Genomic DNA, 27,087 nt, shown 5'->3' with positions numbered 1-27,087 from the left:
AGCAAATTAACAGGCAGAAACAATTAATTCAGGCTCAAACATTTGAGAAATATTTCTCAGGTAATGGTATCTTTGGACTGGGATTTTAACAACGAGAAGCAATTTTCCTGATGGGAAAGGGTATTTCGGGGTTGGTAATAAGCAAGAACAAAAAAATGAAGGATAGATCATGAAAGATCTGGAAGATAGAGAGACACTTGATGATTTGAAATAATTTTATAATCTTACTAATCCATGGTGCGTAGCCCAGTGTCTGACATATAGTTGTTGGATGGATGAATGGATGGATGGAGGGAGGGACAGATGGAGGGAAGGGAAGGGCAGGTGGAGGGATGGAGGAAGAGATGAATGGGGGATGGATGGATGGATGGATGGATGAACTTTACACTGGCCTCAGCCTCCTTTTCATTGATGGTTACTGGAGGCAAATCTGAGATGACTTTTTTGTACCTCAGACTGGGTTAAACATCCCTTCCTAAGGCTTCCTGCACTTTGCTCAAAAGGGCCACATATAATCGATGAGCAAACTTGATCCTACAACCCTCAAGAGGCAACTGTGTGAAGAGTGCCTTTGAATTTGTGGTAATACTACAGACCTCAAGATTCCCATAATGAATCTGGCTGTCAAATTTTAGAGGTTGCCAGAACTAATGGGAGAAGAGAATCCTCACTTGCAAGGAGCCTCACCTAAGTGTTTTCTACCTTCTGGGAGTCAGCCAAACACTGACAGTATAAAACTATGGATTCAGATCCCTGTCCTTTGGTGTTGCGTCTAGCCTTAAACTGCCTCCTCCATTTACGAAGGCCGTCAAGGGAAGAGCCCTGGCTTTGATACATTTTGGAGCATAAGCCCTTAAATGCCTTGCACGATGGACAATGCTAAATGCTTCAGTTGGGTACATTTTTTTCCCTTCTTGTTTCTCTCCCCTTTTGATTTTTTTTTAAACTGCCTGTTGGATGTTTGGTGCCAAGTTAAAAAAAAATCAATAAGCCCAAACATTACAGCAGCAAGTTTAATATAGCTTACCTTCCTGGAACAGGCCTCAGGGAAAGCGAGAAGCATCACGTTAAAACGGTGCTGAGCTCACATCTCAAAAGATGCCTGGGATGGAAGGGACTAGCTCAGCAAGATTTTGATACCTTCAGATGCAAATGAGACAGCCCCTGCAGGACCAGGCTTGGTGTAAGAGCATACTGAGATATTGTGGGGAAATGATTCTCCAATAAGCTCCAATGGCCATCCTGGGAGAAGAAAGATGGCACAGAATGCAGGCAGCTCATAACGTCAGAGTCACTGGAGGCCAGCTGGAAGGTTAAAGACAGATCCTGTGGCTGGAGTCCTGTGAAGACCTGTCCTGCCACAGAGAACAAACTGCCACAGGTTTTACAACACCACAGTTCACTTTACGAGTAACACACCATCATCTGAGTTTCTGCTTTTCTTTCCTTCTTTTGAAGAACGTAGAATTAGAGGGCCAAATATGTTGGCCATTTTGAATAAGGAAGAACAATAACGACTCCGTTCATCCATTCATTGCTTAAACAAATATTGACCGAAAGCCAATATTGTGGTCGCTTTTACTACCATGTGCTGGAGACCCGATGGTGAGCAAACCCAGCTCTGGTGCTGCCTTCACAGGCCTTGTGGTCCGGTTTGGAAGAAAGTGAGTGATCAGGTGATCATCCAACTCAGTGCGACATTACAACTGTGATAAAGAGATAAGGAGGATTGCGGTCAACATTTGTTTAGTATTTACTCCATCACGCTCTTAATAGGCATCATCTTACTTAAATCTCACAAAGACACTTGCACTTGATGTGTTCATACACACCGTAAGTCCGTAAGTCCGTACAAAATGCAGAATTCATTGCAGCCAACCTTTCAACCTAGGTGTTGAAAGGTGCAGACATCATTGACATTGTTGCCTTTCATTCCTGTGCTCCTCACAGTTGCTCTGTATCTCAGCAGCAAATCTGACTATGTGCAAATCATGATTCGCTGATTCTGACTATGTGTTGCTGGGGATGCAACCTCCCACTTCTTGACTGGTCCCGGCCCTTTTGGCCCTCACAAGCTAACAGAGACAGTGTCTAGCGTCTGGGGAAGGAGGTGAACAAAAATCAAGCAAAGAAACCATTGCTCTTGGTTATTCCATCTGAGTCTCTGGGTCTCCGCTGAATAGAAATTAAATAGGTGTGACTTAAACACTATGACCATCATGTTTTCAAAATCCTATCACTTTAGCCCACGAGTGATTATTAATTTTTATTAAAAGGGTATGTAGATATCTGATTTATTCTGCAACAGGATATTTACACAGTTTGAAAAGAGAAAACACTTTGTAAATAGGAAGCTCCATCACTGCACTGATTAGCTTGTCCAGCACTCTGTGCAATGGGTGTTTAACAAGTCATATTATAAATCATCTTCTGAAATGTTAATTAAGTGGTAAAACATTTGCTGACAGTTAAAAGTTACCAAGAATTTAATTATAACCTTGCGGACGCCATTTCCAGTTAATTATATACCCTTCTTATATTCTTGATAAACCACGAAATGCATGCTGTTAATGATCAATTGGTATTAAATTAGCTGGAATTAGTTTTTATTAAATCTAAATTAGATTTTTATTTGCGATACAATAAAATAGTGCACCCAGCCCTTGCCACTATGATTTGGGATATTTCTGTAGAGAGCGATTACCAGATGTCTAATTGGGCAATTAATAGATACAGTTTCCAAATTAACATAATTGGGGGACCTAAAAAGAAAACAAAATGACTATTCAGCCAGCAGACCATCTTTTTTGCATCCTGCCATTCAGTCAGGGATGTCAACCAACCCCTCGTTCTTTCGGAAAATTGTGCTTCCCAGAGCTGGCTTCCCACCAAAAAGGGTCATTGTGACCCTAAAGTGAACAGCGTCAAAGTGTTCCAACATAGAGACAGCAACTGCCAAGGCCACCCGGACAGGCACCTTTACCATAACAGGCATTTTTGTTTTGTTTTGCTTTCAGGGTGGGGGGCTGCATCCGTGGGCAGGTACAGGGAGCCTGCACGGGGCTTTCAGGACCGCGGAGATAACCAGCTAGATAATGGGGTGTTTACACAGCTGACAGGAGTCCAAATGCACAAGCTCATCTCTTTCCCAAAACAATTTGCCAGATGAGTTTAGTTTGATGTTCCAAAGCTTTTTCATTTTACCATTTAATATACCACAGAAGAGATCAAGACTTAACCTCTCAATTTTTGCCATCTACTTAAATCCCTTTATAATTGCTTTCCCAACATGTTCGGCGCATAGTTTCAAACTGTGTCCTCCACCATCTGTGTTCTTTTAAGGGATGGTTCTGCCCCGTACATGTAAGTAGGCTCTCTTCAGATCCAATCTGTAATAAGGAACGTCGGCTGCTCTGATCACTCTGGGTACCCAGGCTTCACTTTGATTTTGTTGGTCCAACAGTTTTCTTAAACTCAGGATATTATGTTAATAACAATAACATGAAGATCAATAAATAAACAAAGATTGGTGAGAATTACTGAAAACAAAAAGTATAAACTCTATATATTTTATTTTATATATATTTTAAAAAGAAAGAGAATTCACACTAATGAGTTGCATACAGTTTATAAAGAGGTACTGAGGAGTACGTCATTGTCCATTAGTACTCAGACCTCATAAGGACACCCTGCCATTCACTTCTTCCAGGGGCACTGGTGAAATCCTGGGCAGGATGGACTATTACACATCAGTGCTGCTTTTATTGTTAGTACTTTGCTCTTACCTGCTTCCCAACTATATATTGGTCTACCCCCTCCTGCACTCATTCAACGGATCTGTGTTTTCAATCACTTCTCCCTTTCAGAGCTCATTCATTCATTTAGCAAACAGACATGAAGTCACTACCCTGCTCAGCTGTTCATCTAGACACTGGAATACAGAAGTAGATAAGGCTGATCACCATTCCTGTACTCATGCGGTGCCATCCGAGCGGGAGAAACAGACTGAAAGGATAAATATATGTAATTATAAATTGTCATAAGTGTTACACAAGGCCAGAAGTGAGAGCTATATGAAAAATAACAAGGAAGTCTTCTTTAATTACGTGGATAAGAAAGGGGTGTTTGAAGACAGGTGATTTAAGTTGAAGAAAGTGTGCCGGGGGCAGGAGGAACACGGTTCAGAGGCCTCGGGGTAGAAAGGAGCTTGGTTTTTGAAGAAGCCTAAGTTAACTGGAAGAACAAGGTGATGGTGGCATGGTGAGAAAGGGTAAGGTGGACCAGTCGAGAATTGGGAGGAAACAGAAAGTGGCAGACAACACAGGTGACTGGGGAGCATGAAAGGAGGTGGATCGCTGGAGAAATTCGAAGTTAAGCAACAGAATGACTTGATATGTCAGTGGAGAATGCACAGGAAGAGGGCCAGAGATGGTGAAGCAGACAGGAGGTTGTTTGAATTCTCCAGACAAGAGAGATGCTGGCCTGGAGTGAGGGATGGGTGGTGGAAGTGGGGGGAGGGGGGGAGGGGACAACTGGAGACACATTAAGGTGGAACTAAAAGGATGGACTAGATATGGGGCTGAGGCTAGAGAAGAATCAAGAAGGCTCCTAGGATCTGGCTTGAGCAACTGACTTGATTTGTTCACTTAACACGTATTCCTTGAGCACTTAGGATAAGCCACATGTTGGCTATTAGGAAGGTGGACCTGACAGCAAATGTGTCATGTTCTTGCAGAGCTAACGTCCCTTGAGTGGGGAGTTGATAGGCTAATTGCAAAGAATTCCTTCTCTTTCCAGTCATTCAGGAACTGGTTTTTGGAGTGTAGAACTTTCATCAGCTACAATTCTGACACAATTGGCTTTGGCAACGATTGTGACTTGCTCTCATCCAATATGAATTTAGTTTCCTCCAAAATGACTGCTTCTCTCCTGCAGGTAGAGGGAGGATTTCAGAGGCTTATGTGGCACTGTCATATTACAAATGATTACTAGGTTAGGGTCACCTCTATGAGTGTGATTGGGGTGGTACCATCAAATAACTTCCACTCCCCCCCCCCCCAAACTGCTAAAGCCACACATAAGACTCTTCATTTGGGGCCTCGCTGATGATCTATCATATAAGGACTTCACAATGGATTCTACATTTTTGTTTTAAATAGTTTCTTCCTAATTAATTCAGTGATATGGACTGCCTATATAAAATCTAGAAAATTAAAAAAAAAAAAAAAACCTGAAAAGAAGCGTGATCACTTATGATCCCAATCAAGGTTTTGTAAAATAGTTTTAGAATTCTGATGCATTCTTTATATGCATATTTCAAGGAAGTTTTGATTCTAAAAAAAATCAGTTTGAATCTAACAATAACAAAATTTGTTTTTAAGATATCTTTCATAGATACAACTTTAATTCTCTGGATGTGTAAGATCTTTTCAGTGGATCACTATCATAAGTATAATTTCCATAAAGGTCTTTATTCATGAACTTCTTATGTTCATTTTTACGTGTATCCTGGAAGTAGAATTAATGGGTCAAAAGGTAGGAGTGTTTTAAAGGCACATGATACATATTGCTAAAATGTTCCTAAAAGGGTTGTGCTAATTAACACTCCCTAGTGAAACGGAGAAAGGAAGTTAAGCCAAACACTTTCAAGCATCATTTTCTCTTCTGTCCTGTCTTTTAAATTTCTCATGTGTGTTAATTAGATGGGTGAAAAACCGCCTCTCATTTTTGCAATTGCCTCCTTTTTTAATTTTTATTAGAGAGTTTGAAAATCCTCCCCTCACCCCGCAATTGCCTGTTAATGATTTCAAATTCCTCTTTTGTGGATTGTTTTCTTTATGTCCTTTACTTCTCTATTAGGGGCTTAGTTTTAGTTTTTCTTTCCTTATTTATTTATATGAAAGCTTTATATATGTGGCATCACAGAGTTCTTTTCTCATTTACTGGCTTTTTCCTTCCTAGCCTCACCCCTGGTGAAGAGGAGTATGTTTAAATGTCCTGGCACATTGATATCTATAACAATGATCAATGTAAGCAAGAGAAAGTTTTCTTTTTTTCAATAAATTAATCTACTCTTTAAAAAACTCTGAAAGTTAAAAGTCTATCCCGCCAAGAACAGGAGGGAAGCACATGCAGTAATATGACGTGGATCCCAGGATGGGATTCAGGACGACACTGCACTGCTCTGGGGCACACCCTCTCCGTCACTGACGATGGAGGGAGGCAGGTGGAATACACAAGCACTGGATATTTGCAGGAGGAACAAAACCAGGCAACTGAGTTTGACACCTGACACAGAGTTTCTGGAGATTAAATGATCTTGTGATATACCTGTGGTTCCTAAGCATCCTGATGCTGTTGCTTAATTTTGGCATGTATGTGCACAATGACCCAGTTAGCTTGCAAATGACCGAGAATGACCCCTCCACTGGGGGTGCTAGAGGACTCTTAGCAGATCTGGATTGTATATGGAGTATCCGCAAGAGGAAAATCAGACTGCGCCTGTGCACAGTAGCTAACGTCAAGCATGCATAATATCATGCAGAGTTCACAGGAAACACCACTTATTCCCAGAACCCCACATGAATATTTTGTGCCCAAATTATAACCACCCTTAAGAACTGGAGCCCCCATATCTGCCCTGGGTGACTCAGAACCTCTGAGTGCACTTCCTCTTCTGGAGTGTGTGCTTTCCACTTGGCAATAAAGCTCCCTCTGCTGTACTTTACTCTGACTCATCTTTGAATGCTTCCTTGGGCAAAGTCAAGAACCTGGTACCTGCTGGTGGTTAATGACTCAAACACCAAGAACTCCCCCCACTCTCCGGTATCAGGAGGGCACTATTAGGGTTGAGGCCAGGGCTTGCAAGGATCCAGAGAATATGGCCTCAGGAACTGTACCTCTCCGAAACCAATGAAAAGCAGTAAGAATTCAAATAAGCAAACACAGTCAACAAAATGCACACACACACATAAACTAAGAGCTATTAACATGTCTTTTAAAGACTAAGTCATTTAATGACTAGCCACCAGCAGTCAGTGTTTTTTCCAGGAATAGGCAAAGCTATTCCTTGGTGCCCATACAGGTTCCTTTTTGTCCAAAATCAAGCGAACAACATTGAGTGTAGATTGCTTTTTTTCTTTCTATCTCCAGAAATGTTGCCTTTAGCTGAGTCTAACTAATAGGTAAAGTCAGTTGTCAGGATTCCTCTGGTTTCCTTTATATACCTATCTGTCTGTCTGTCTGTCTTTCTGTCAACTTATCGATATATCTGTTGGTTTATCTTTGATAGCTAATTTTATATGCTAACTTGACTGGGCCATGTGGTCCAGATATCTGGTTAAACATCGTTCTGGATATGTCTCTGAGGGGGTTTCTAGAAGGGATTACCATTTGATTAAGTAGACAGAGTAAACCAAGTTGATCTCCCTAATATGGATGGGCCTCATCCAATCCTTGAAGGCCTAAATAGAACAAAAAGTCTGAGTAAGGGAGAACTTGCTCTCTCAGCCTATCTTTAAGCTGGGACATTGGCCTTCTTCAACCCTTCAGTTATAATTTACACCATCAGGTCTCCTAGATCTCAGGCCTTCAGACCCAGACTGCTATGGACATGTCATTCTGTTTTGTTGATGATCTATTTATGAAGGTATGTGCTTTGAGTGTTTATGCTCCAGGTGTGGTATCATTTAGATGCAACAAAATACCATTTTTGCAATATTTCCACGGAGTGAATCCTGACCCTTGTGAGGGTAATTGGCCATTGCAGTGTGGCAGGCTGGGGCCACTGAACACAGCCACCTAAACTCATGTTACCCTGAGTCACATGATTCCTACTACGCCCACCATACAACTTAAATGTAGAGTTCTTCCTGTAAGGTGTAACAGTTTTCTATTATTGCTGTAATACACTATGACAAACATGATGGCTTCAAACAACACAAATTTATTATTCTACAGTTTTGTAGGGTAGACGTCTGACATAGATCTAGCTGGTATAAAAGTAAGGTGTCAGCAAGGCAGTGTCCTTCTGGAGGCTGTAAGAAAGAATCTGTTTCCTTTGACTTTTCCAGCTTCTAGAAGCTTCTCACATTCTTTGGCTCATGGCTCTCTTCCTGCATCTTCAAAGACAGCTATGTTACATCCCTCTGACAATTCCATAGTCTCATCTCCCCCTGAGCACAGCCAGCAAAGGCTTTCCACTTATAAGAGCTCTGTGATAGTTTGGACCCACATGCATGCCGTTGGATGATCTCGCTCTCTCGAAGTCCTTAACCACATCTGCAGAGTCCCTTTTGCTATGTAAGGTAACATATTCACGGTTTCCTGGAATTGGGATGTGGACATCTTGTGGGGCAGGAATGTTTTGTTCTGCCTACTGGTCTTAGTTCAGGCAAAATGCCACAGACTGGGTGGCTTATAAACAATGGAAATTTACTTCTCACAGTTCTGGAGGCTGAAAGTCCGAGATCAGGGTGCCAGTATGGTCAGGTTTTGTTGAGGGTCCTCTTCTGGGTTGCAGATTGCTGACTTCTCCTTAGACCCTCACATGACAGAGAGCAGAGAGAGAGGAGCAGCAAGCTCTCAAGTGATCCTTTAGAGGGCACTAATCCCATTCATGAGGGTTCCACCCCCATTACTTCATCCAATCCTAAGTACCTCCCCAAAGCCCTAGCTCCCAATACCATCACATTGTGGGGTGTGGTTTCAATGTGTGAATTTTGGAGAGACACAAACATTCAGTCTGTAACACTACCACAGGAGGTGAAGTCCATTAAGAAGGAAAAAAGAGGCATTCTATATTTAAGGTAGATTCGTGGTGTAAGGTCATCAAGTTTTGGACCTGAGCAAGACTTATGATCTCCTAAGATCTCATGTACTGGAGTACTAAATTATATAGAAGAAAAATCATGGACTTGATTTAAATCTGAAACTCCTTTCTGTGTGGCTTTAGAAGAATGGCCCCAACTCCATGAGTGACACCTCAAAGAATGGCACCACTCCAGTCCTCCTTAGAGTGGGGTAATAAGCCTGCTTATGGAAAACTCCTAGTATAGTAGGAGTCTAGAAAATATGAAGCAGTTCCTCACTCAGTCAAGAGACTTCCATTCTCCTCTGAACTTCCCTGGACTATAGGCCAGTCTGACGCTACATTTCTGCATATACCCTTATGCCCTCCCTAATTTCCTGGAGAAGGGATAACATTGAGGATTTAGATTACCCTGACCCAATGACTCAAATCTGCACATACCCTGAAATCAAGGTTTATTTAGGTTTCTGCCTATCCAAAATCTCAAAATTGCCATGTCCAAAATCAAACTCATGATTCTTCCCAAACTACCTGCCCAACCTGGTCTCCTTCTGGGACCTACTAAGACTCCTATCACAGTTAATGGCACTGGCAGTTACGTTTGTCTCTCATAGGCCATCTGCCTCCTACATAATTGTGGAATTCTTCCACTTATTCAGCACCCTCCTGGTCTGAGCAGCAATCCTCACCTGTTACCTTTGGTGGCCACCTAAATGGTGTCTCCACACTACCTCTCACTCTTGTCAACCCATTTTCCAGAAAAAATCCAGAATGATTTTTTTTTCAAAATAACGACCTAGTTGTGTCATCTCCTCTGATTAAAAACAAAATTCAATACCTCTTCATGTTGGCTGGCCATGCTTGATCTGGGCATGCCCTGGAGTCACCTTCAGTGAGCATCCCTTCATTCAGTGCCTTCAGCCATACAGAATGTGGTGTGTAGCTCACAGAATGCCCCGTGTCCCTGCTAAGAGAAGCTGTTTGCGCACCTCTGTCTAACGTCCTCCTCCACTACCCTCATCCTCTGCCAACCGTCTTTATCTAAGGGGCACAACTTTGTCTTCAGGTTTTGATATCTGGAAAGTCTCCTTATTGAAGTCTTTCTTCAAACCCCTAAGCAGGATCAGATTTTGTTGTCCTTCATGCAGTCTGTGATTGTGTTCCCATGCGGGTGAGGCAATCTGTCTGCTTAGGATTGTATCTTCTGTACATAATACAGGTGTGGCAGGCAGAGGCCCTCACATCTGTGTTACTATGTATTGTTTGCGTAATAGATGCATGAAATCTATAGTTTCAACTAAAGTTGCCCTATTTCACCTTCACATATATTATTGCATATATATAGTACTGCAGAAGCTTAGTAATTTGCTTCCTTTTGCACAGGCTTCTCTCTCTCTCTCTCTCTCTCTCTCTCTCTCTCTCTCTCTCTCTCTTTCTCTCTCTCCCCACAGTGCCACTAGAATGCACTCTCAAATGCAAAAATCTGATGATGCTACTATGCATATATTGGGTATGGTTTCCCATCACCTATCGAGAGTATCCTAATATCCCTTGGCTTCATTGATAGCATTGCCTACCTGACTGTCCTCCTTTCTCCTCCATATACCCATAATTGTGGCCAATCTGAGCTGGTCACTGTTGCTGGGATTTGATGCTGTACCTCTCAATCTCACCTTTCCCTTTGCTGCCTTAGTTGCCTTTCTTTCCCGCTCTGCATGCCCCTGGCGTACCCACAGGCTGAGCCCACAAACCGACTCTGCTAGTAGGCTGTTTTCATCTTCCCCAGTTGGTCATCCTCTTTCCAGCCCACAAATTCTCACATCTCTCTCCACCACTCACACAGGGCAGCAGGATTAGAGCTGTAACATTCACACGTCTCATTCATGCAGATCTTCCAGCCAGTTAATACATGTTCACCGAGCTTCTAGAGCTTCTATTATATAGCAGGCACTATGGATATAAGGAAAGATGCACATAATTCCTGCCCTCAAGGAGCCTACACTTTAGCAAGCAATAGATAGGCAAGTAGTAACTGAACATAGTCTTCAAAGTATTACGATCAGCCCAAATTTTCTATAAACCCTAGAAGAAAAAACTCACTCATATCTTTGACATCTCTCTCACTTATGTATACCTTAGTGAAGAAGTGTTGTCCAAATAATAATCAAACCCTCAGGGGCTTGTGGTAAGAAATGTGACTCTCTCTGTGTCTAAATGCAACAAGATGTAGCAAAGACCATAGCATTTTATAAGGTCCTGCATTTTAGAAGTATTTCTGCATCAAGAATGGAGCCAGACTCAGTCCCTGCAGGCCCATTCCATATCTGTCATTAATAGCCAAATAACTACACTCTTTACTCAGAATAATGAGCAGCGATGTTGACTGCCATCCTAACACGACAGCCAAAACCATTCTGAGAGGCATTTTGAAAATATTGCCTTAATGCAGTGTTGTCTTAATCAGATACTTCTTTATCGATTACTTATGGTTAAAAAAAAATGATGTTTGTATAACTGCCCCTAAGGAGAGGTGTTAGCCGTGGCAGCTTGATTATGCTTTTGTCCAAGTCAACCGTGATGACCCAGATCCTGCTGGAATCATATTTAGAGAAAGAATGCAAAAATATGATTGACAAATTTGATCATATATATGCACTTCAAAATATTAAATAAGTTTTTGCAAGGCAAAAATGAGAAAAACTATTTACAGCAAATGTGAGAGATGAGACAGTATATTTATTTCTTATATTTTCTAAATATTTGCCTCCCTAACTTTGATTCTCCTGTTTCATCTACCGAGACTGCTCTCTCCACACTGTTTCTGAGGCAGGCACATGGCATCCTCAGCTCATCCCCCACCATGTCCACACCAGTCTTCTCAAGCTCATTATAGCCTGCACTGTAATATCTTGTGAATTCAAAACAGGCAATAGTCAGGTCCTTCCCTGCTCTCTGTCCCACAACATGCTTGCTGTAGGTGTGTGTCTAATGAAGAAAGATTTCATGCCGCTTGGTTAGAAAACTAATAACTAAGTTGTAAAAGAAGAGAAGATATCAATACTCCCCACAATATATAACACAATATCATGGTAAACATTGGAAATACAATATTTAAAGTTATTAATAAAAATTGTAATGGAAACACACTTATCACTACTAAATAAACATGGTCTAAAATGAAAATGCCAAATGCTGTAGAACTCATGGTAAAACTGGGGTGGATCACCACTGCAGTAGCATGATGATGTGTATAGAGTTTTATTTATGCTAGGGAAGCAGTTGGAAATGAATTAGTGAATTGTGGTGTATCAATTCAATAGAAAACTCCACAACAATTACAAATGATCGTTATGAAGACTATTCTCACATGAAACTGTTTATGAAACTGTATATTTCATAATACACAAGAGTTGTAAAGAAGACAGAAACAGTTTGATTTTGGATATCACACTATGGGTGAATTTTTAATATGTTTTATGTTTATTATTGTGTTGTACTGCTTTAAGAGCATAAAAATTGATCATCTCTTTTAGGGCTATGTTCTAAAGTTCCATATTAAACTACAAATGATCTCTAACAATTTCATTTTTGCATGGTACTGTGACTCAACACAGTTTTTTAATTTTGAAAATATCCCTTTCACCTCCTCACATAAATACTGTATGTATGTGGTTATGAATCTGTGTGACTACGACTAGTTTATTGTATTTACATAAAGAATAAGAAGTTACAGGTGGATTCCAATAAAGATGGGAGATTGAAGATTTACATATATTTTCTTTCCTTCTCCAAATCCAATTAAAATGACAATAAAGGGTTTCTTTAAAAGGCATAAATAAGAAACAGAGAAAGAAATATGTGACAACCTCCACAAAATTTTGGAAGGTGGAAAGCAGGTGGATAAATATTAATAGGCTTGGTAGTACTGAGAAAAGTATCAAGCTGGTAACAGGGAAAATTGAGAGGTAACCCAAGTTCGACCAAGTAGACCAAGCTAATGGATCAGGATTAGACAACATGTTTGAAAGTAAAGGTGAAGACAGTGCTTTTAAGGAGTAGGACCACTGTTAAACGTGTGCTTGAGAAACAGTTGGATTTCCAGATTGCTTCCCCCACCCTGCTGGGCAACTTTCTCTCCCACATGACAGCATAAGATTTGAGTTTTATTCTCTATAGAATACAAAGCAAAGGGTCTTCTGTGTAAAATAAGGAACCTTATAAAATATAAGAACTTATAAAGTAAATGAGTATGTTTGCCTTTTAGAGCCAGCACCCAGCGCCTGGGGTGAAATGTTGGAAGGTGAGGTGGACCCAGAAGGAAGGGAAAACAGCCAACTCGTGAAAACTGGGTAAGAGGTCCTTTGGATAGGGAAGCACTGGGGAGGTATTTTTTGGGAGACATAGATCACAGGCCTTTGTAAGTGATTGGTTGCAGAGGAGGAATAGAGAGGAGTAAGTCAAGGACAATCCCCAGAGCACTGGATGACTTCTGTATGGTCTCTCCCTTTTTCTCTCTCCTTCCCCCTAATTATTTTAATTGTCTCAACATTTTTGTGATAAGCCCTGGTAGCTCAACTCTTTGGAAAGGAAGTAGAAAAAGCCTGCCTCTGCAATCATTTCCCCATCCTGCCTCTACTCCAAGCTCCATAGCAGGGGTGGGTTTTAAGGAGAGAGTAGGGAGAGAGAGAGTAGACTATCATTTTGGATGAAGTGCTCTTAAACCAGGTGGTAGGAGCTTTACTGCACACGTAAATGCAAAATTATGGCTTTATCTGTGCAAAGTAGCCATTCCTACTATGTGCTATCTGGAGCAATGATTCCCTTTGTCTTTGCTCTTCAAGTCATTTGGAGAATAACAACTCACCCTAGCATCAAATCTGCCCCCAGTATACTTCTCCATCCGTGTTGTGGATAGTTCCTCTTGGATAATATTGTTGAAGGGCACAGGGAGAGAGAAAGATCAAGTGAATTCTTGCTTGCCTTAATCTGGGCAACACTTCTTTTAAGTGGCATTTACTGGTATTTGACAGTAGAATGAGACACATTTTAATGTCATGTAACCTTTTAAAAACACCATTTTCTATATTTTTATACGTCTTTCAGTAATTGCAGATGGAATCAAGAAATGAAGACACTGACCTTAACGATGGCTGAGTATGGCACCTGGACTCAGTTTAGCCATCACAAAGATAACAGATCTTTACTGTGACCAGTTTCTGGAAGCCACATGCAATTGAGCCTTAAACAAAGAGAAAAGATCCCTTTTCATTGTGGCCAGGGAACAACTGCAGAATATCTGCATGGCTAATGCTGCCACATCTGTTTTTAGGAGAACAGCTGGTAGCTCGATGGCTTTCTTTCTTTAAAACGAAAAAAGTGCCTCTTGCTCTGAAGTTTTAGCAGGAAGTTGCTGCTTCGAGTCATGTCACATATTTTACGGTGCTAAACTTTGCCGTAGGAGTTGAGAAACAAAAATGAAAGAAAATTGATGCACTATATGAACTGGTGGCAGTGAACGGAAAGTAATGGGTGGGCATAAAACTCAGCATCTACTGAGAGTGAAGGGTGCGCAGTACCCATTGACATTCGGAACTTGAACATTAGAACCATTTCAGATGCCTGGAGGAACAATAACGCTCAGCACAGGGTTTATCGGTGGTGGTATGATGTGATCATGGGTTTCTGGTGCAGTTTCAGGGGAATGGAGTGTGGAAGAGAATGAACTCAGATGAAAAGGTTTTGACTCTGAAAGAAGATCAGAAATGATGTGACAGATTCCTCAGAAATGAGAAACAAAAGTCAGCTACGATACTTTCCACATGGTCACAGGCATGAATGTGACAACATGTATCTGCCTTTAATAGTAAGAGGAGAAATAACTGTTCCATGGTTTCAAAGGGAGACAGTACACCTGAGGAATTAATTAAAAAGTATCAATATAATTTACATGTAAAGAGTGTTTACAAATAATTAAGAAAACATCCTAATGATACATAAAGAACTGACAGAAATACTGAACACTATACAAGAGGAAATCCACCACTAAATAAACATTTAAAAGGTTTGGCCTGAGTAATAAACAAAGACTGCTAAGTAGAACAACCATGAGTTATCACTTTGCATCTGTTATTTTGATAGAAAATGATAACACAAAACGTGTGTTGGAATGGCCATGCTTTTGTATTGCTGATGGCAATTAATTTTTATAAATCTCTTTTTGGGAGGAATTTGTCAAGAGCTATAAATACATTCCTATGTGGTAATCAACATCTGGGAGTCCTTCCTGGATTTAATAATCCAAAATGCAGGAGGAGGTGCATGAATGAAAATTGCTAATTTATGTGTGTGCTTATTGCTTTTAAAGTTTAAAGTTGGAGGCAGCCTTAATATCCAACACAGAACAGGTTAAATAAATGGTGACATATCCATTGCCTAGACAAATTACTGAACATTCTAATGCTGACAACTTTGTAGCAACATGAAAAGTATTCATAATATCTAATTAGGTAGAAAATAAATAAAAATATTTAATGGGAACTATACTGTGATTACAGACTTAAAAAATAATAGCTAAGATTTATACAGTATTCTTTATTGCCAGCCAATTTATTGAGCACTTTGCATTGACTATCCTACTGAATCTTCATAACAGCCCCATGAGGTTTGTTAGCATCCCATTTACAGAGGAGCCAACTTTGACTTGGAGGGATTAAGTAATTTGCCTAAGGTGACAGAGGGAGAAAGGAGACTTAGGTATTCTCGTCTTAGCTCTGGAGTTCTTAACCAATACTCCGTATCACCTTTCTGTGAGAAAAGAAGAAAGAACTGTACAAGAACATGAAAAAATTAAAATAACTATATTCAACCGGTGGAACTGTCACCCAAATTTCCTAGGTATTAGATCTTCATTCTAGCAACACACATCATTCTTTAAAATCCATATTTCTGATGAAAAGAAGATGGAACCAAATGATTGCACTAAATGGACATTAGGAAGGGAAATGGCATCTTGGTCTCATTCATTCTTCCCCAAGTGTTGGGGGAAAAGAAACTCTAGCTGTCAGTTTCAACCATATGTTACAGTGCAGAGGGATGTGCAGCTAGCTACCCTACTGCAGGGATCTCAATTTCAGCACTATGACCTTGTTTTAAAAACAGTTTATTCATTTTTGAGAGAGAGAGAGAGAGAGAGAGAGAGAGAGAGAGAAAGAAGGAAAGAAAGGGAGTGGGGGAAGGGCAGAGAGAGAGGGAGACACAGAATCCAAAGCAGGCTCCAGGCTCTGAGCTGTCAGCACAGAGCCCAATGTGGGGCTTGAACCCATGAATCGCAAGATCATTAATTGAACTGAAGTTGGATGCTTAACAAACTGAGCCACCCAGGCACCCCAACACTATGAAATTTTGAATTGGAAAATTCCAATTTGTGGGGGTGTCCTAGCCTGTGACTTGTAGGATGTCTAGTAGCACACAAGCCTCTGTCCATTAAATATCAGTAAATATCAGTAGCACACTCCCTCCAATTTGTAACAACCAAAAATACCTCCAGACTTTGCCAAATGTCTCCTTGGGGGCAAAACTGTCCCTGACTGAGAAGCACTGCCCTAGGGATTCATTACCTTTCACTTAGCCTCTATGGTCTCCACATGGACTTTTGATATTAGTATAGTTAACTAGAGTGGTTTTCCTATTGAAAAGAGGACATCCAATCAGTTAACACAAAGATAACCCTTAGAACAAGGATATTTCTGTTTCTTAATGAAAGTTGACCACCTGACATTCATATGGATCAAGTAGCCTAATGGGAATTTCTCACTTTTAGGTTCATTCTTCAGAGACAGTATGGCACACTACACAGCACTTGGAACCTGGCATCAGGTGAACCATGTTTTTGCATTTACTAGGTGGAAGTAGTCTTCTTTGAACCTCAATTTTATCATCTCAAAATGAGAATGAAAATAGCAACTTTGATGGATTATAGGATTAGAAAACAAAGTATGCAAAATCCTTAAGAAATTTTAGGGTAACCCCAATGAGTTTACAAGGTGGAATGGGAAGGACACAGAGATATATAAACATAAAGGCCATTCTGGGTGAGAGGGTCTGAGGATTTCCCTGCTTCAGATTAGGTCAGCTTTTCCCAGCAGATGTTTCCTTAGCTAGCTCCCAGTACCTCTCTCAGCATCACACTCATAATGGTTTAAGTGACTTTCCATCAAGACTCGAGGTTTCAAGGGCAAGGACTCTTGTTGCAACATCTCTAGTATCTGGCACTATGTCTGGCTTACATTAGGCACTGAAAAAAATTTTTTTAGAATAATCAAGTGATGGGGCACCTGGGTAGCTCAGTCAGTTGCATGTCTGACTTTTGATTTCAGCTCAGGTCATTCAGGTCATGATCTCACGGTCTGTGGGATCAAGCCCCGCGAAGGGCTCTGTGCTGGCAGTGCGGAGCCTGCTTGGGATTCTCTCTCTTTGTGTCTTTCTCTCTCTGTCTCTGTCTCTCTCTCTCTCTCTGTCCCCCTCCTTCTCTCTCTGTCTCAAAATAAATAAATAAACTTAAAAAAAAGAATTAGAATAATCAAGTGAAGACATAACTGTTGAATGTACAGGGTATGGTAAAAAGAAGAGAGGCGAGAGTAATTAATTCTACTAAATAAGGGGCAGAAAATGCAGTCAAGAAAAAGGTTACATTTGTGTTGTGTCTTGAAATATGAGCAGAATTTCTTCAGGCAGAACGAAATATGAAGAATGTTCCAGGCAACAGAGAGTACATGCAATGGCCTGAGTGTGGAAAGTCTGCATCCCATGTTAAATGGTTTGGAATTCAACCTGAAAACCACAGAGGAACTCGCTGAGAGGTTTAACGTAGAACTGTCACTCTCAAATTCATAAATGCTACCATGCGGTCTCTGATTATTTTTTTATAAAGAGTTTTTAAATATAGAAAATATCAAGCATATATAAGAGTAGGAGGAATAATATAATAAACCCCCACGTATCCATCACTTAGTTTCAAAATACATTAGCTCATAGCAATCTTTACCTCATTTATATCCCTACCCACCTTCCCTACCCTAATTAACTTTGAAGCAGGTTCCAGACAATTTATTTCATGTGTAAATATCTTATTATGTATCTCTAAAAGTAAAGAACTATGACTTCAGCACAACCATAATACCATTATCAAACTCTTCTCCCCTCCTCCCTCTCTCTCTCTCTCTCTCTCTCCCTCCATCATTCACTATCTTCTTTCTTCTTCTATTTCTGTCTCTTTCTCCAATTCTTCAATTTATTTGATGAAGAAACCAAATCCTTTTGTCATACAGAATTTGCCACATTCTAGATTTTGTTGATTTTATCACTATGATGTCGTTGAACATTTTCTACATTTCTCTAAGTTGGAAGTTAGATCCAGAAGCTTGATGAGATTCAGATTTGGTTTTTACTTATTTTATATATATAATATAAATATATATTTTTTACAAGACAACTTCACAGGGAATATTCTACAAAGAGAAATTGTTCCTTATAGATTACTGAGATACAGTTTATACAGGAAAGGCTTTATTCCTTTCCTTTATTTACCAATATGCAGAATAAATCGATAGGTTCCCTAACATCATCCAAAAGTAATCAAAGTGTTGTGTATCTTAAATATAATTACAACCTCAAGGACGAACCTAAGTTTATTTGGTATATTTCATTCCACTGCAGTTATTATCCTTATTGTCTTTGACTAGTGGAGTCAATTTGACTCCTGAGTTGTTTTGCCATGACAGGCTGACTAGAAGTCTTTGAGAGCTCCCTTGTTTTGTGGTATGATAAGGTGATTCAGACTTCATCTTTTACCAAGAATCTTTCTTGTTTTTTTTTAATGGAAAATAGTATTTAGAGACCACACTCAGTATACCTAACGACATCATTGTATGTAGCTGACCATTGTTTCAACTTCTTTGAAAATAACATAACTAAGATATGTGTTGCTTTATGGGTGAAATACACCATGAATTTTAATTTAGGACTGCAAAGTTTTTACTTAATTTCTTCAACAATACATCTTTATCTTTTTACTTTTATGTTGAAACTCCTGGTTCCCAGTATCATTATATCCTTAATTTCCCCACCATATGCAAGAGTCTCATAATATGGTTACCAACATTACCACAAAATAAGATTACCAAAAAGAACCAAAGATGTTTTGGAGTTAACCTCATATGTCTTATTAGAGATGTACAGTTAAATCACTGTGTTTTAAAGTTACTGAAATTACTCCTGTCTATGCTAATGTTAACAACTTAATACACCAATAGTATTAAGTTGTCTTACTTTAATTTGTTTCACTTTTCATATCACTTTTAGAAAGGCCTTTCTAAGAGTTAATTTTGTTTTATAATTATTAAGATAATGATATGCTTCAAGAGTCAGGCTATACAGCAAGACATGTTCAATCCAGACAGAGTTTAGATTTATTGCTGGGTCTTCTCTCCTCTTTATCCCCTTGTGTAGCTTTTTCAAAAAATCTGATCAAACTATGCGTGTATCTGTATTTGTATCTCTTCCTTTTCTTATATACTATGCACCCTTTGGTTACCTTGCTTTTTCACTTTAAAGTACATTTTATATATCATATATTTCTCATACTGGCATTACACCTGCATTATATGGATACATATTAGTGTTCAAAGTCCAACCTTTACTGTGATTTACCCCCATCCTTTTCTATTATAAATAATGCTGCAAAAATTGTTATTTTTTTAGGGCACCTGGGTGGCTTAGTCAGTTAAGTGTCCAACTCCTGATTTCAGCTCAGGTCATGATCTCACAGTTTGTGAGTTTGAGCCCCACATTGGGCTCTGTGCTGACATTGTGGAGCCTGCTTGAGATTCTCTCTCTCCCTCTCCCCCAGCCCCTCCCCTGTTTGTGCACTCTCTCTCCAAATAAATAAATAAACTTAAAAAAATCGGTCTTTTGCATATTTTTTGGCTTATGTTTTTGTCTGTGTATCTTGGAGACAGACACTCAGGAGCGGAGTTGCTGGGTTGATGTTAAATGGTTAGCAAGTCTGCCAGACATTGCCAAGCTCTCCTCCATACCAGTTACACACTGCTGCATTTCCTCCAACAATGCAGAAGAATGCCTATTTCTCCACAGAGATGCCAATAGACAATGTTATCATTCGGAACTCTGACAACAGATAGGTGAGAGATTGTATCTCATTGTAGTTTTATTTTGCATTTCTGTGATCAAGGTCAAGCATCTTTTCACATATTTATGGAACTTTCCATTTCTTTTTCTTTTTTTTTTCTTTGTGAACTGCCTCATTATATTTCTTGCCCATATTTCTAAAGAATTGTTATTTTTATTCTCTATTTTTAAAATATTGTTTCTCTATAAGGGATATCAATCCTGCTTGTGTGATTTCAGGTGCAAATATTTTTTTCTAATTGGTCATTTGATTTGTGACTATCTTTTAAAACAAATCTATACAGGCATTTGCAATTTCTAAGCCAAGTTTATGTTACAGATTTCATACTGATGTGTTGAAAGCCTACAACATAGTCGTCTTAAATCCTTGAAAAATAAGAGGTTCCTATAGAGGTTATTGCATCACCTGGAGCCAGATAAATTATTTCAAACATTATTTAAGTTTTCTACCATTTGCAAGGTATTTCTAAGACAAAGAGCATAGAGAAAGCAGAATTTTATGATTCCTCGACCACTATTTTGCTTGGATACCATCAAAAATATAGTGATTTACAATCCATACGTTATTTTCAGGTCTTTTAATCATTAACATTTAAAACACCTGGAAACTGACTTTTGGTAATTAACCTTTTAAAAATGAATAGTCTATTTGCCCATGTGTTTCAAAGGTCTTGGCACATCACAATACTTCAAAAATGTTTAAAGGTAGAGCATAAAAGAGAAAAATAAAGAGGAAAAAGAGAAAGACTAAATAAATGGGGAGTGAACAATAACTAGAGAGTCAGGCCCATTTTCTCATGTAACATGACATTTTCCACCAAGATGCCTGTAGCAAAGAGGAATTTTATTTTCTAACTCTCTGAATCTTTTCCCTAAGAAAAAAGCATCAAAGAAAGTCCACAGTGAAGATATTCCTAATAAGACACTATATCAAGGTAAATATTTATGCTGGTGGTGTCCAGAAGTACAGAACATAGGGAGGAATCACTGCTTTTTAAATTGGAGTGGATATGGATTTGAGACTGGACACAGCCATCTGTTCTTGAGAAAGTTTGTCTCCCTTTGTCTGTCAAGGATTCTGGCAGTGGATTAATTATGAGAAGGACCTTGCCGAGCCTGGGAAGGTGAAAGGGAGGACAACCAATGATTCATCGAATCTTTGCTCATGTGAGTTATAGAAGAATATTATACAGGTTGAACTGTTATAAGTGGACAGAAAGAGATGAATTTTAAAGAACATTAAATATGAAAGAGACAGACTTATAAATTCCATATAAAGTAGAAATCTTCATTTGTAAGACATATAGATAGATATGAATACACATTTAGTATGTGAATAAATACATAGATGTGGTGAATTACTCTTTAAAAATCTAGCAGAAAGTTGTAATATTCGAGCTCAGAAGATAAAGGAATAAATACTATGTATTGGATACTACCTTATGCAAAATATTTTACATGCTTGATCTTATTTCCGTCCTTCTAAAGATCCTATAAGGGTTAGCCCATTTTATAGCTGAAGAAACAAAGACTCCACGCAGTTAAATAACTTTCCAAAGTTTACTCACAAGAGGTCAGGAAGCTAGAACCCAAAGCTGAGTCTCCAGCCTTTCATTATTTTTTTTTCCACTATACCAGCTGACTTTAAAATATATTGATGGTTTCCCACACTACTGCAATGGATTTGTGTCTCAAATCCATTAGTTCTCAACAAAGAGCCACAAGACACTAAGAATCCAGACCAAGTTCTATTTTTCATTAAGTGGAGTTATGAGAATCAACAAGAAATATTGCTAACGTAAAACACAATGCACCCTTCTTCTCAGGAATGAGTTAGAAATCCAAGGAAAAACCTAACGGAGCCACAACTAATAACTAGATATTCTTTTGGCCGAAGCAAGAATACAAGGATTACTTACTATTGATGCTCTTATTTATGGTGTGGAGGCAGAGCCTGGAGAAGTCTTGGATCTTTTATTGGAATAGTACATAATTAGCCTGTAAGAGACAGATCTCTTGTTTGTAAGAAAAATTACTTGGATTACCTTATCATGACTCTATAGGGATCTTGGAAATATGATCTTAATATTATTGTAAAATGAAGATGTAAGTTGAGGATACTCCATTATGTTGTAAAGTCTCCTTCTACATTACTCAAAGTATTTTGTGAACAGTAACTGAATTATTTAAGAATTGAACGAAATCCCGTCTCCATCTATTCTCTAACAAATGATCTTATCCAATGTTTAAAAAAATCTTTGGATACAGATTAAACTAATAAAATATTTTGAACATTAAAACTGAGTAATCCTCCATGTTTCTAGATATTTTCAAGATCAAATCTGAGGTACAATTTTTGCAGGGATAAAAATAAAAATAAATCTCATTTTGACTGCAAGGTTTTTACTTGATCCCTTCAGTCTTACATCTTCATGTTCTTTCTTTCATACTGAAAATCCTGCTTCCTGACATAACTATCATTATTTCTCATTTATTTTTCCATAATACTTAACAGTCTGCATGAGAATCTCAACTCCATCTCTCTATTATTTGATTGTGTAAGAGACAGTGGCACAGTTCTGATCCTTAAAAGTAAGAGAATAATTCCCAGATATTTGGGCACAGTGTTTGGAGTTTGGACTCAGGGGACCCGCATGGGGTTCCCAGCTCTACCACTCAGGCACAGGATGAAGTCACTTAACCTCTCTGATCATCAGTGTTCTTACCTTCAGAGCTATACCAACCACATACAATTGTGTGGATTAAGTAACATCTTTGAAGTAAAAGCAGTTAGCTGGATGTTAAGTTAGTATGGATGCTCTTGGTGAAAGGATGCATTTGTCTAGAAGTCTTTCTACAAACTATATTTCTTTAAAAATTAAAGACTTAATCCTAGGCTTTACATAGGTACCTTGGTTCAAAGCTTCATGAGCATGGACACCATTTCTTTTATGCCCACCCAGAAACCGCAGTGCTTAGCACACTGCCTGGTGTAGCACAGGATCATAGCTTTTGAGTAAGGAAAAACATTAATTAATCAATCAATAATTCAGTCAATCATCAGGTATTTACTGCGTGCATATAATGCACATGTGTGTGGAACAGAAGGGAAATATATGGATGCTTTATTATTCTATTAAAAGTTCTATGGGAACAGTTACCAGTCTGGTTCTATGTCTATAGTTCTCAGGTATGGAAAGCAGTTTCTGCTCAATAAATATGGGCAGAGAGTGAATGTGTATGAGCATGAAGGATATGTGACAATAGTAGGGAGAAGGTAGATTCACAAAAACACTGTGAGAACCGCTCATCTCAATCTGGGGGCATCTCAATTTTGGAGATGCAGAGGTGGTCAAAGCTCTCATTGAAGGGCTTCACAGAGGAGGTGAGAATCAGATACATGATAAAATGAGAGGGCTTTTAGGAAGTAGAAAAGAATCAGGATAACTTTGTCCGGCAGGAATAAGCAGGAGCAGACACAGAGAAGTGGGTGCAAGCAGAGTGTGGATGGAAAGAGATGTACGACAATAGGACTACTCCACAGCATTGCTCAGAGGGGGCTTCACCACTGCTGAAGAGCTCGCTCTGTTCTGGCATGGATTGATGGATGGGTCAGCCATTTAGATTCTCTCAATCTCAGCAGTTCTGGGATGTCCTAGTTGTAGTACTTATCACAGACAGCTCTGGATATGACAGTGTCTAAGAGTTTTGAAACGTGAAAATTGCCATTTCAAACCTTTAAATTGTTTTCTGTCTCTCAGACTGAACTTTGCATTTATCATTGTAGCAGATTGTCTCTTTTTCCATGGAAATCACTTCAAGGGTCTCTTAGACACTACACTAGAATATTAAACAACGTCCCACCCAAAGACCCTAAAGAAAATGGAAACCTTGAGCCACTTGAGTGCAGGTGATTTAGGCAGAGAGTAAATCACACTGAGGTTGCACAATTCTTTTCTAATGTATTTTAATTGTAGGGAGGGACTGGGTTTCCCTGAAAGAACTGGACATGGACATTGTCAGCCATCCTGGAAGGAGGCTGAAGGTATGACCACAGCCAACGAATAAGGGCATTAGGCTGGAGTGAAGGAAAATCATTTTCATCTCTCTGGTCCTCACTGCATTTAGGGCCTGGATCCCTGAAGAGCAGACATGCTCAGGATGCTGTTTATGTAGGAGGCCAGCTGTCCCACTGTCCAACTGCACATGGTAGCCACAAACAAGGCAAGTTGTCACTCCTGCCCGGACCACTGACATTGGTTGTGGGGGTACACTGTGGTTGACAGCATGGACTCTGAAGTCAGATGGCCTGAATTCAAATTCTAACTTGATTCTTTGCTAGTTGGGCAAATTACTTCCCCTCTCTGTGCTTCAGTTTTTTCAGTTAAGAACACTATAGAATCTGTCTACTCAGTGATGGCTACTGAGGTAATACAAAACACCCTCCTTATGGTGCTCTATTTCCTTTTATGCTCTTTAGCACATATCATAATCTGTAGGTTTTTATGCTTTTTATTGTTTTTATTTTAAATTATTTTTTAGAGAGAGAATGGGCGGGAGAGGAGCAGAGGGAGAGACAGACAGAATCTTGAGCAGGCTCCAGCCTCAGCACAGAGCACAATGCAGGGCTCAATCCCAGAACCCTGGGATCATGACCTGAGCCTAAGTCAAGAGTCAGAAGCTCAACCAACTGAGCCACCTAGGCGCCCTGCTTATTATTGTTTTTATTTACTCTTTCTCCCTATGGGAATATAAACTACCTAAGTACAGGGATTTTTGACTAATCATTAGTATAACATTTTTTGTATCATGTATAGTAGATGCCTTCCCCACAGTAGGTGCTTAATAAATATTTCTTGACTGGATAAAGAGTGTAGAAGGCTGTTCAATCAATGTAAATGGTTATAATCATTGCTCTTTATTCTCCTTTCTCACCCAGAATGTCCATTAAAGTCTTTTACATTTGAGCCTGGTCTCTGGTATTCAGTGGTCAATACAGAGCAATCTTTTTCATGGTTGAGGCACAATGTGCTGATACCTCTCCTGTGGCTCTCTTCTGCCTGTACCATGAGAGAATCATCAGCAGTCACAGGAACCTCACATGGAATTGAGTTCTGGTTTACAGGCCAGCAAAGTCTGGACATTTATCTTATATAAAGTAAGAGGGAGAAAAGAAAAGTAATGCTACTTTATTTTTTTTCTACCAAGGATGTAGACCTTATCCAAAGAGCCTTACAAGGAGGTAAGGTCTATAGTGATCTAATGTCCCTTTGTGGCAGGCATTATGTTTCACCCTTGAGATAACAAGATAAGGGAATGATAATATTGATAACAACAAAAGTGTGACTAGTATTTATTGAGTACCCTTCTAAGCCCTTCACATGTATTATCACATTTAGTCCCAAAAAAGGAAAGTTGGGTAGTGATTAGTGATGTAGTCATTTTAGATAACAAAACCAAGGCCCAGGGAGATACATGGATATATCCATTGTCACTCAGTGAGAAAGCCACAGAGAAGAAGCATACTACATGAGCCCATGGCTCAAAAACCACAGTATTATACTGACTTTAAATCCACACATGGTTCCAACTTATGGTGGACTTATGGGGGTGACTTATGGGGGTTGGAGGAACAGCATGTAAATCAACATTCACAGAACAGTGCTTTAGGAGGTAAGGTAAGGCACCTTGAGTGGGGGAAACTGAACATGCCTATACGAAACGAAGTTTTCTAGAAGCAGTGACATCTCCTAGACAGCAAGAGGGAAGCAAAAGTATTTCATAGGGCAAGAGTGTGCCCATGGGGGAAATGAGGAGGTTCCATGGGAACAAGATGAGAAAGACGCTGCTGCTTCCAAGGGATGCTGACATGGACAACTGGCCCGTATTTAAGTTGTGGTTGCTTAAACTTTTGTGTGCATAGGGGTGCCTGGGCGGCTCAGCTGGCTGGGCGTCCGAATTAGGCTCAGGTCATGATCTCAAGGTTTGTGGGTCCAGGCCCCGCGTCACACTCTGTGTTGACAGCTAGGAGCCTGGAGCCTGCTTCAGATTCTGTGTCTCCCTCTCTCTCTGCCCCTCCCCCATTCATGCTCTGTCTCTCTGTCTCTCAAAATTAAATAAAGTTAAAAAAAAACCCTTTGGTGTGCACAGAAATCACCTTTGAAGCTATTGAAAAATGCTGTCTGCCAGGACTTATTGGGTCCAGGACAGAGCTCAGGAATCAGCGTTTTACCAAGCTCTCCAAGTGCTTCTGATAATTCTGTGGATCAAATTTTGGGAAATGTGGCTAATGATGGCTTTTAAGAAAGGATAAAATAAATAATGTGGTCACATCCCTGTTTTATAAAACCCCACTCAGGGGGCTTTGAAGGATGGCCAAGTAGAGAAGAGATGAGGCAGGGTTAGCTTAGAAGGCTGACCCCAGTAATCCAGGTATGAGAGCCAAGTGGTCCAACCTAGGCAGAGCTGAGGAGGGGGAAGTACCACAGAGCCAAGCTCAGAGCTATGGGCAGCTTACCTTGTCTGGGATTCTTCATTCAGTAGACTCGTGACCCACAGGCTGGGGCCAGAGCGGCATGACGGCCAACAACCTGCTGGAGAAAAACTCCAGGTCAACAACAGGAATGAAATATAACCTGGAATAAAATGAGGTTGACATGCAAGCACTGTATGATTCAATCAAAAATATTTTGAGAAAGGCCTGTTCACCTTTCATGACATTTTAGCTTTCAAATACCATTTGTTGGTATCTCACAGTCAGGTATCCTTGATTAACTCAGCAATGGCAATGCCAAAGTGGTGGCAACACATCATCATTTCAAGGGATGAAGTGAGTTGTAACCTATTCAACATTTACTGGGAACCTACCATGGTACATAGGGATAGAGGCAAGGGAAAAAAATGGCTCAGATTCAGCATGCCCGTTAGGGTGGGAGAAATGGAACAGAATAGCACAATTAATGCTGCAACCAGGTTCTGGGAAAGGCCCAGGTACAAGTCTACAAATGCTCAGAGGTAGGAGGGATGGCTCTTGGCTGAGATGATAATTCAGGAGGCCATGAGTCCTGGAAGAG

General features: G+C 39.8%; 1 long non-coding RNA gene across 1 annotated transcript; it reads right to left on the bottom strand.

The window, feature by feature from the left end:
• Positions 1 to 1,216: 1,216 nt before the first annotated feature.
• On the bottom strand, positions 1,217 to 26,608 carry LOC122209158. The gene is made up of 3 exons (XR_006197468.1): positions 26,532 to 26,608; positions 21,934 to 22,012; positions 1,217 to 1,706 (listed from the first exon to the last, which is right to left on the bottom strand). It is a non-coding gene; the product is annotated as an uncharacterized LOC122209158 (long non-coding RNA).
• Positions 26,609 to 27,087: the final 479 nt, after the last annotated feature.

This window comes from Panthera leo, chromosome E2, assembly GCF_018350215.1.
Source record: "Panthera leo isolate Ple1 chromosome E2, P.leo_Ple1_pat1.1, whole genome shotgun sequence".
NCBI classification, from domain to species: Eukaryota; Metazoa; Chordata; class Mammalia; order Carnivora; family Felidae; genus Panthera; species Panthera leo.
The sequence above is the reverse complement of the archived record's forward strand: the minus strand, read 5'-3'. Positions and strand labels throughout refer to the sequence as shown.